Source organism: Mustela nigripes, chromosome 16, assembly GCF_022355385.1.
Source record: "Mustela nigripes isolate SB6536 chromosome 16, MUSNIG.SB6536, whole genome shotgun sequence".
NCBI lineage: Eukaryota > Metazoa > Chordata > Mammalia > Carnivora > Mustelidae > Mustela > Mustela nigripes.
In genome coordinates this window covers 8,248,980-8,259,221 of record NC_081572.1, presented here as the reverse complement: position 1 = coordinate 8,259,221, position 10,242 = coordinate 8,248,980, and positions in this window count along the sequence as shown.

Below are 10,242 nucleotides of genomic sequence, written 5' to 3'. Positions count from 1 at the left end.
GGGCCTGGATGCCAACAGGACACTGTTTCCTGCTTAATAATAACTTCCGTCTCGAAAACCTCCTGAAAGGCACGGTCTTCACTCCAGAGCTTTGGGGTCTGTACAGAGCTTTGTAGCTCTGTTCTGGTTTTCCACTGGGGCGTGCTCACTCGGGCCTTGGGTCTCACCAGTGTCAAGTGTGAAGAACTTCCAGGTGGAGGAGAGGAGAAGCTGTGGGACGCATGAAAACACTGAGAAGCCAAGCTACCACAATGGGCAACGTCTGCCCACGCATCTCGCACAAGACATAATCGTGCGGGCTGGGCTTGGGGCAAGGTCAGGCTGAGCCGTAGGACCAGAGGGAGGAAGTGAGCCTGGAGAGAGAAGACGGAGTCGACTCACTGGTTTTTCCCAATAACTTCCAGGGTCATTTCAAAGAGCACATGAGATCATACATGGCACATTGTGTGGGACCAAGAGACGGGCTTCCGTCTCTCTTCGCCACTTCTCCACACCATGCTGTCCTACTAGCCTTCCAGGTCACCTAGCGCTCTGACTCCCATCTGTGTGTCTATGAAACCATAATCCCGAGCACAGACCTCATTACTCACCACAACGGTCTCACCACTCCTACCAACAGTTTCCCTGGCCCTCTCCTAGTTGCATGATAAAATTCAGAAACTCCTGAGCCTGTCCCTGTCCCTTGCCTTCCTCACCTCCGTCCCCTTGGTTACCTCTTTCCATTGCCCTAGCGTTTTCCCCAGCCTCAAGCTCTTGCCGCTTCCCTTGCTGGTTTCTGTTCGGCTCATGACCTCCTTCCACCCGGTTCCACCCATCTCAACAGCGTAGACCTTCCTGAGCCTTCCCGGCTTCACACTCCCACCCAAGGTAAAAGACCTTTCTTTCCCCCCAAACAGCAAAGCATCTTGAAGGGACTGTTGTATTTGATCACACCTAAGATGCCACTGATTAAAAGACAAGACGTGTGTCTTCAAAAAATGAAACAAATATATGTTCTGAAAACGTGTCTTTCCTGTACAATTTAACCTGCATCACTGCTACTGTGTATGTGTCCTATTTCTGAGCTGTGATCTTTTTTCTTTTATTTATTTGTTTGACAGAGAGAGAGAGAGAGCAAGCGAGCACAAGCAGAGGGAATGGCAGGCGAGGGAAAGGGAGAAGCTGACACCCTGCTGAGCAGAGAGCTTGACGAGGGGCTCCATCCCAGGACTCCGCGATCACTACCTGAGCAGAAGGCAGACACTTAACCGACTGAGCCACAGGCCTCCCCGAACTTCGATCTTCTTAACGGCGTGGCCTCCTAGTGGCCCACTTCTGTGCTCCTCCTCCATCCGAGCACAGACCCAAAGCCGTATTTACATGTAGAGGTGAATGTATCCAGATCTGTATACAACATGGGCAGTAAGGGGCGCCGGGGTGGCTCAGTGGGTTAAAGCCTCTGCCTTTGGCTCAGGTCATGATCTCAGGGTCCTGGAATCGAGCCCTGCATCCGGCTCTCTGCTCAGCAGGGAGTCTGCTTCCCTTCCTCTCTCTCTGCCTGCCTCTCCCCCTCCTTGAGATCTCTGTCTGTCAAATCAATAAATAAAAAATCTTTGAAATGGGCAGTAAGTACGCATCAATATTTCAGACGGCAACAATCCTGGTACAAACACCCAACTCCTTAGGTTTCGTAGTTAAAAATGTATACTTGCTTCTTTTAATGGCTCAACTCATCACACATCTCAAACTATTAACTTATATGGACAAAATATAGACATTCATACAAATGAATGAGGAAGAGCAAAAAAAAATTACAAACTATCAGAATGTATCGCACCAGAGCACCTGCTGAGTGTAGATGCTCTACAAACCCCGCCACCACCCCCCCCCCCCCCCGCCCCGGACGGGGGCATTTTGCCCTGATGCTTGCATAGCCCCGGCAGGGAGGTGAGTGAGTTCTCAGATGAGCACCCATGTTCATCTCCGCGGGGTCGGGTCCCAGCCTGAGAGTGGCTGAGGAAGAATCTGAACCCACTCTATCTTGATGCCGGAATCTGAGCTCAAGAATTTCTAAACAACTGGTGGGCCTGGGTGGCTCTGTTGTTATGCATCTGCCTCCAGCTCAGGTCATGATCCCGGGGTCCTGGAATCGAGCCCCACATCCGGCTCCTTGCTCGGCGGGAAGCCTGCTTTCCCTCTCTCATTCCCCTTGCTGTCTTCTCTCTCTCTCTCTCTCAAATAAATAAATAAAATCTTTAAAAAAAAAAAAAAAAGAATTTCGGGGCACCTGGGTGGCTTAGTGGGTTAAAGACTCTGCCTTCAGCTCAGGTCATGATCCCAGGATCCTGGGATCGAGCCCTGCATCAGGCTCTCTGCTCGGCAGGGAGCCTGCTTCCTCCTCTCTCTCTCTCTCTCTCTCTCTCTCTCTCTGCCTGTCTGCCTGTCTCTCTGCTTACTTGTGATCTCTGTCAAATGAATAAATAAAATCTTCAAAAAAAATTTTTCTAAATAACACCTAGTCTACCTCTCTCATCCAAGAAGCAGAATGTAGTCCCTCTCCTAGAGAAAAGCACACCTCACTGCCAGGCCAGCCAGCAGCTGCTCTCCTGCTCCTCAGGGAAGGAATCAAGTACCTCCGGAGAGGATTCCAAGGGAAGCCACAAGAGCCATGAGGAGACCCCTTGGACTCTCCTCCCTGCTCCGAGGGAGAAACCAGCAAGGACCTTCCCATTTTGTGCCCAGCCCTTGACCGGGAGTTTCCTGGGGGGAGGCCTGGCTCCTGCACGGGGGAGGCACTGGGGACCCTAGAGCAGAGACATCTGGTCAGCTGTGCTTGCTGCGGGTGAAGGTCCATTCTCGGGGGAAGGGGGCTCCATGGAATGAACTAGATTGTATGCATGGTTGGGGAAGGAAGGAGTAAAACTGGCTGAGCCCGTGAGCTGGGGAAGCCTTGAAAACTATGCTCCAAGCCACTGCCTTTTCTTATCTGCTCCGTGGGAGCAAATCATCACTACTCACACTGCGTGAGGTGGTTTCCCCTTAGCTGCTTCGCTGCGCTGGGGCTCCCAAGAAGAGCCCCCTCAGTTTTCACTACTAGGGCATGGAAGCTTTTCTTTTCACCTAGGAAAATGTCATGCAAGTGGTGAACATTTGCAGATGCGTAGAAATACGCGTGACCGTGTTGCAGACAGGCAGAGAGAAGGAATAGAAGAACCACACACTCTAGCTCCCAGCGGAAGCCTCTGATGACCACGCACGCGTGCCGGGCCGTTCACCTGGTGCCCTGAAAATGAAAGAATGAGAACTAAGGCAAGATGATTTCCTGGACTCCTACTTGGCAGCTTGTACTGAGCACCTGTCTCGTGCAGCGTCCCGGTGACGCCCCGAGGCAGGACCCATGTGCCCCATTTTCCAGGTACTCAGGAAGGAGGTGGCCGTGAGAAGAACCACCAAGACCCCAAGGATCAGGTGGGTTAAGGACCTGACAGCAGGAAACCGCTGACTGGAACCTCACTGGGACTCCAAGCTTCTGGGCAGTGAGGCTACATCTCACACCACTCCTGCCTGTCCTCGCCCCCAAAGATTATACCAGAACGCATCCCTCAATAAGATACCCTATGTGAACTCTGAGTTCCACAGTCTCCCCGAGGTAGACAGGGTGTCTTCCTTCTACAACCGTCGATACGCACTTGGATTCAGAATTCACAGGAGAAAACTCATCCCGTTCATCCATGTACAATACATTCCTGCTTACCTTTCTGTTGTGAGAACAAAACACCATCGCAGGGGACTGATTCCTGAGAGTGGTGCAGAGTTCCCCTTGCTACAGCATAAAAGCACACCATCCTATAACCTTGGCATCTTAGCCTAACTCTCAACTGACCGCGTGTGGTTTGAACAAACAGATGCTTTCCCAGTAGGAAAGAACACAATGCCCCCAGAGATGCTAAACCTGGGCCATGTTTACTTTTGATCATCTCCATTTATAGGGCTGTGTGATCTGCCCACTGGGCTCTATTTTCTACCTAAGGGATTGTTACCCTGAGTTGCTGGGGCTCTGAGTTCCTTATCCCCACACAGTGGTCTCAAGTCATAAATTTCAAGCAGCTATTAACTTGGCCAGACAGATTTTTAAGACTCCTATGGACAGCATACAATTAACCATCTCCTGTCAGCTGGAAAATCAGCTCAATGGCCATTCAAGTTCATGTCCAAACTCCTTTACATTAAGAAACGCTTAGAAAGGTTCCTTGAGTCTCAGAACTAGGATCTCTTTGAAACTAGAGAGACAGGAAGAAGTCCAAATGGGAAATAGAATTGGCCATGAGGAGGAAGCTCTACCCCAGTGTAATATAGGCACGTGAACTAGAATTTTTTAAAACTCCATTCTTTCAGAAGACTAAGAAAGAAGGAAAGCAATGCTCCAAAAGGGGTCAGTGTTCTCGCCTAGTTAGTTCCTATCCTTTTGTCTGGTTCATCCTGTCATGGCTGGGAAACTCTCTTAGCCCCTACGGGCTGCTGTAACCGAACAGCCCAATAACAGAAATTCATATCTCATACTTCTCAGGGCTGGGAATTTCAAGATCAAAGCTCCAGCGAATTCTGTGTCTGGTGAGAGTCCACTTTCTGGTTCATAGATCCTGTTTTCTTGCTGTGCCCCCATAGGGCAGAAGGGGGCTAGGGAGCTTCTGGGTCTCTTTTACAAGGGCACTAATTCTCTTCATGAGGACTTCACCCTCATGACCTAGTCACCTCCCAAAGTCCCCAGCTCCTAAAACCATCTCTTTCATATGTTCGGACTTCAATGTATGAATTGGGGAAGGGGTGGGGGGGGGGGTCGGGCCGTGGCAGCGGGGCGGGATGCGGGGAGGAACACAAGCATTCAGTCGGTAAAGAAGAAACACCAATACCCATGTAACCAGGACAGCAGCTCTAATGAGATGACTTCATTAGTGGACATCATTATTTTAACCATAGTCAAAAACTTCAGCGTGTCAAGAATTAAAAAGTAAAAGTATCCTAAAATAATACAATAAAACAAAGCATACTGGGATTTTCTCTGATTAAGGCGGCATTCTCAACCCTCTAAAAATCCAAAACCAACATGAGATTGCTGATTTCTCTCCTTCTGCCTGGAAATGACAACATTCACCATGAGACCTAAATTTAAAGATCTCCAAAGGGAAAATAAAAAATTGCTAAACCTTGAAATTCCAGGAGAACCCATTCTGGGTCTTGAACTTGGACCTTTTATGGGACATCTATTTAAATGCAGATTATAACTTTCTACCTGGGGTTCCTAATCTGTTTTGCCACCAAATCAGATAGGGACACCTTTCCCCAAAGTGGAGCCCAGGCTACGCTTGAGTTCGGTTCTCCCTTTCTGCCGCCTCCCTTCCTGGCTGGGTCTCTCTTCATGATGGCGGCTCCAGTGCGCCTACTTTCCTCCTGCCTGGAGCCCAGCTGTTCAGGAACAAGTGCCTGCCTGACAGGGGTGTGAGGAGACGATGAGCAGGGGCTGCGGGAAATGAAGAAGAGCAAAACACTTGTAAAGTCTGGAAGCAGTTAGACCAGAGTTGTCTTTCTGTCTGCAAATGGGAATCAAAGTTATTATTTATACTGTTGTTCAGCTACATTTCAACTGAAGCTGTATCAAAGCCTAGTTAATTTATAGCAGAGCCACTAAGTGAAAAGATATATTCCAAATTCCAAACAAAGTTACAAATGTAGGCTTGGGAAATAGTCTGTTCTTGAGTTGGAAATTACACGTCTTTACGAAGAGACCATGAAGACTGGATCCAATGATTTAACTCCTTTCTCAAGACTTTTGGTTCTTACTGATCGAGCTTGCCTTTAAACCCAAATAGCTCATTTTCGTCCCATAAAAACCATTACCAATTGGATTTTGAAATTAAAATCTTCAGGAATTTCCTGTTGACCCTGTCGAATTTCATTTGGTTTATCTAGATCGATTACCAACTCTCACATCATTCTGAATTTTTATTGGTGAAGCTCTATACATGAGTTATCCCTTCCAATTATTGATCAACACATTTAATAAGCATTTCATCGATCTGTTATTGATGAAAATGTCGAGTGGGACAGTGGCAAAGTAGAATCCAAATGATTTTCCTCTGGACATTTTCCGTCATCTTAACTCCGACTTGGTAGGGAACTGTTGAAACATGCTTATAGGAGATGGCCAGCTTGGGCACAAGGACAAGTCAGCCGCCTATCTGTCTCAAGTCCCTCCGGTTTTTGATGCCATCCTGCCGTGAGTACCACCCAGTTTCGGTGTTAGAGCTTCGTGAGCTGAGACCCGACAGCTGGTTTTTTTCTTCCATCACACCTTCTAATAAAGGACTCACAAAAAGGGTATTTAAATTAGCACCTACCGGATCTGCATTTAGTGAAAATATCTTTTGAAATACTAGATGACGATATAGGACTTCGAATAATTCTATTTCTCAAAACCAAACATGAGCTTTACAAAAACACGTATGAATTGCTGCTGAAACCCCTAGTCTCATTCTCCAAGCCAGCTGGGTGGGGGGGGGGGGCACAAGATGCTCTTCTTTCTCCTTCTCAGGGACACTGTGGGGCAAAGCTAAGAAACTCAAAGTTACTTTTAAGTGTAGTAATTTCAACTCTGGCAATCAAATCTTGTTCTGGGGAGGAGAGAACGCCTCATACCAGGAGATGCATTGTAGATAAGCCTTCTAGAACTGGCAGCACCCACAGTAAAAATGGTTGGGCTTCTTAACAGACCTGTTACATTCAATGTGACAAAACAGGGCACTATCAGATCACGAGCTGATAGTCTCAGCAAGCCCGCCACCCCCATGGTGGCAATGGCGGGGCCACAACCGTGGTGGGGTGGGGGACGGATCTGTCAATGCAATCAGTCCTCTAACAGTCGCGGAGGCCACCTGGGTTCCTCGTGAAGGGACACAAAGACAATGGAAACCACTGAATGGAAGAATGAACAAGAGAAGGAAGGAAGGATGGTGACCTCTAGCGCATATCCCACCTGGCTTACCGTGTGCCAGGTATATTCTGAGTACTTTGTGTCATGGGAAAAAGCACTACGGTCTCCATTTTACTTGTGAGGACACTGGGGCAGCAAAGAGTTAAGTCACACGGCCAAAGTCAGGTGGCTGGTAAATATCAGAGATGGGATTTGTACCCAGAAGATCTGGTTCCAAACCCTCCCTTTGAGTTCTACAGCCTCTGGAGCCGAGGGAGGAAAGCAGGATGGAACAGAGCTGCTACATCACTCCAAGTTCAAGTCCTTCAAGGGAGGGCTGATGGGAACACTCGGAGAGAACGGCTTGCTTCGGTCCCAGCTAGATTTCAAGGTCCTTGAATAGTCCATGCCACTTGTGTCTCTATCCTTTGCCCTGTATCCCACTCCCACACTTGACCTTGCTATCTTCTGCCCCACCTACTCCCACGGCAGCTTCTCCGCCCCCCCCCCCCATATCACCAATTACAAGGAGGCTGGCAGCATTGACAAGCCATCTGTTTTTAATTAAACTACACACACTCACACCTCTTTCTTGGTCATTTCCTAAGAGGTGGGAGGGAGAGATGGGGGTCTGGGGAGGTTTTGAAAAGCATTCTTTCCACCTCATAGCGCCCTTTCCTCCCCTCTAAGAGCCCCCGCCCCAGGGGATGTTCCACTGGGTGAGGGGCTAGGGCTTTCCACAGTGACTAGGCAGAGGGACAGGAGAGAAAGAGGGAGGGAATGGGGGGAGGAGGGGCAGGAGGGAGGGCGGGCACTGGAGGGGGAGGGAGGGGAGGAAAGAAGGGGGGGAAGGGAAGGGGAAGGTGGAGGAAGGGGAGGAGAAAGGGGGGGAGGGGGAGAAGAGGGAGGAGGAAGAGGTTTGCCTCTCAAAGATGCTTTTCCCATGGAAATGCGCTGTGGCTGGTGCCCATTAGCATCCCTAATGCATAATAAGGATTCAGCCTATTGTCATGCAAATTAATTCAGATGACAACACTCTCTCCTCGACAACACGCCCGGGCACGGGGAAGTTTCTCACACTGCCTCAGCCAATGCTAACTGGTGGTCTCCACCCTCTTCATTAATTATTTTACCCCCTTCGCTCCTGCAAGGTTTGTTTTTGGCTATGACCCCCTCCCTTCCCTCCCCAGCTGCTGCTGGCTACTTTTCATTCTAGAGCGCTTGAGAACACCCCATAAGCAAAATACAACAAAAGGAAAGTAAATAACAACTAGAGGACAATCCGCATTTCAGAGTCCTGAAAAGGAAGGGTCTGCTTGAAGAGGGAGGTGGGGTTATTTCCAGGCATCCAATGAGCAAAGGCCCCTTTATTCCCTTGTCCCTTTTGGGGAAGACTACCTAAGCAGTATCTCTTTGTCCTGCTGGTCATTTGGGGCCTGATAAGATGGATTCCTTCTGAGCGTGACGACAAAGGGGCTGAGTCATTCTTGCCCTTGTCTTCCTGCCAACCTCTTACTCCAGGCCACGGACCCAGTGCTTCCCACTTGTCCACATCTGCAGGCTTCCGGCTAGCGCTGCACCAGGCTGAGACCAGGTCTTGCTCGGGAGGGAATTCTCTGTCAAAAGAAAGAGTAAACATGGGATGGCTTGGACCAAGCCAGGGAGCGAGAGCAGTTGCAGCCCCTTTGCGCTGCCGGGGTGGGCTCAGCAAACCCCCTTCCATCTCCTGCCCCGCTTGAACGTCCAGGCAGGCATGTCATACCCTGACCCCTCTCCTGGCCTGATGATTTCTCCCTAAAGTGAAGAGCTGGCCTCACCCTTACTTCCAGAACTATCCCTTCTTGTTCTACACACAGCAGAGCAGACCAGCTGTACCCCCGTTAGGGAATCTGAGGACCAAGCCAAGTTCGGATGGTCTCCCTTTGCTGCATGCTCTCAGGCAGAAGATCATACCCTTTGTGGGTCTCCGCTGACTCCTCTCTAAAATGGGAGTAACAAAAGTACTTGCCTAGTAGGGCTGTTATGAGGATAAACTCACAATACAAGCAAAGCACTGGAAACAATGCCTGGGACACTGTGAGCCTTCCTCATTAAGAGTTACTTAGCATCGGGGCGCCTGGGTGGCTCAGTGGGTTAAGACTCTGCCTTTGGCTCAGGTCCTGGTCTCAAGGTCCTGGGATTGAACCCCGTGTTGGGCCCTCTGCTCAGCAGGGAGCCTGCTTTCCCCCATCACCTGCCCCCCAGCCTGCCTCTCTGCCTACTCTGTGTCAAATAAATAAAATCTTTAAAAATTGTAGTTAGCACCAGTAATTTTCCCAGACTTTTTCCTTCTTTTGGTTTATCTAGCTAACTCTCCTCTTTCCAACTCAGCCGAGTTCACTCCCCTACCTCTTGCTTCTAACCCTCTGAGCAGCCCTGTTCCAGTTTTTGTTGCTGTCTAAGACATTTTATGACAATAAAACTCCTAATTAGGCAAAGCGTTGCCGACAAAGAGAGCATGTGACCCAGGGACTACCTTTGTCCCCTGAAAATCCTGACATTTCTACCATGCATCTGAGTAAATGGGGTAAGGAAAGATGGGGAGAGAAAGATATTCTAGAAATTAACTTTAGCTTAAACATTATCTGAACAACAGACAGGCTTTGTAGCCGGACACAAATTATATGCAAATCACATGCAAATCTGAATGTAAATACTTTGGGCCCAGGGAGAAAATCCTTGAGGAGACATTCCCATTCCCTTGTCCCCTGCTTCTCAAGCTGCACTTTGTGTTCTGATTGGTTAGTTTGGAATTCATCATAAAGATTCAAAGGTGCATATAATTTTCCAAATGGGTTCAATTCACCTGTTTGGCAAGGGTCAGAGGCTAAAGAGACCTTGAGAAGCAGACATTCTTGCATGAACTTCTTCCGTGGAAGGGAGTGTTCTGTCCACCCACCCCTACCCTCGCTCCCAACTCCTCCGTCCCCCCACAGGCCCAGCCAAGAAAAAGTATAAACCTCAAGGACAAGGTCAAGAGCCAGCACAACTACAACCCTTTTGAGGGCTCTTGGTTGGGCGGGGAAGGGCCCCTGAGGGTTTTGGACCCTCAAAATAGCCAGAAATCATGTGTGTTCCCTGAGTGAGCTCATGTTCCCATTCCAGGGAACGGCTGTGTCATGGTTCTGCTTTCCTCCATCCTCCTCCTACTTCCTGCTTCCTCACTCCAGGGTGATGATCATGCCTCGTACAGGGAGAGAAAGAACAGAAGCCATCCCACTGAAGGCACAGACTCACCAGCACCTTACCTGTCCTTT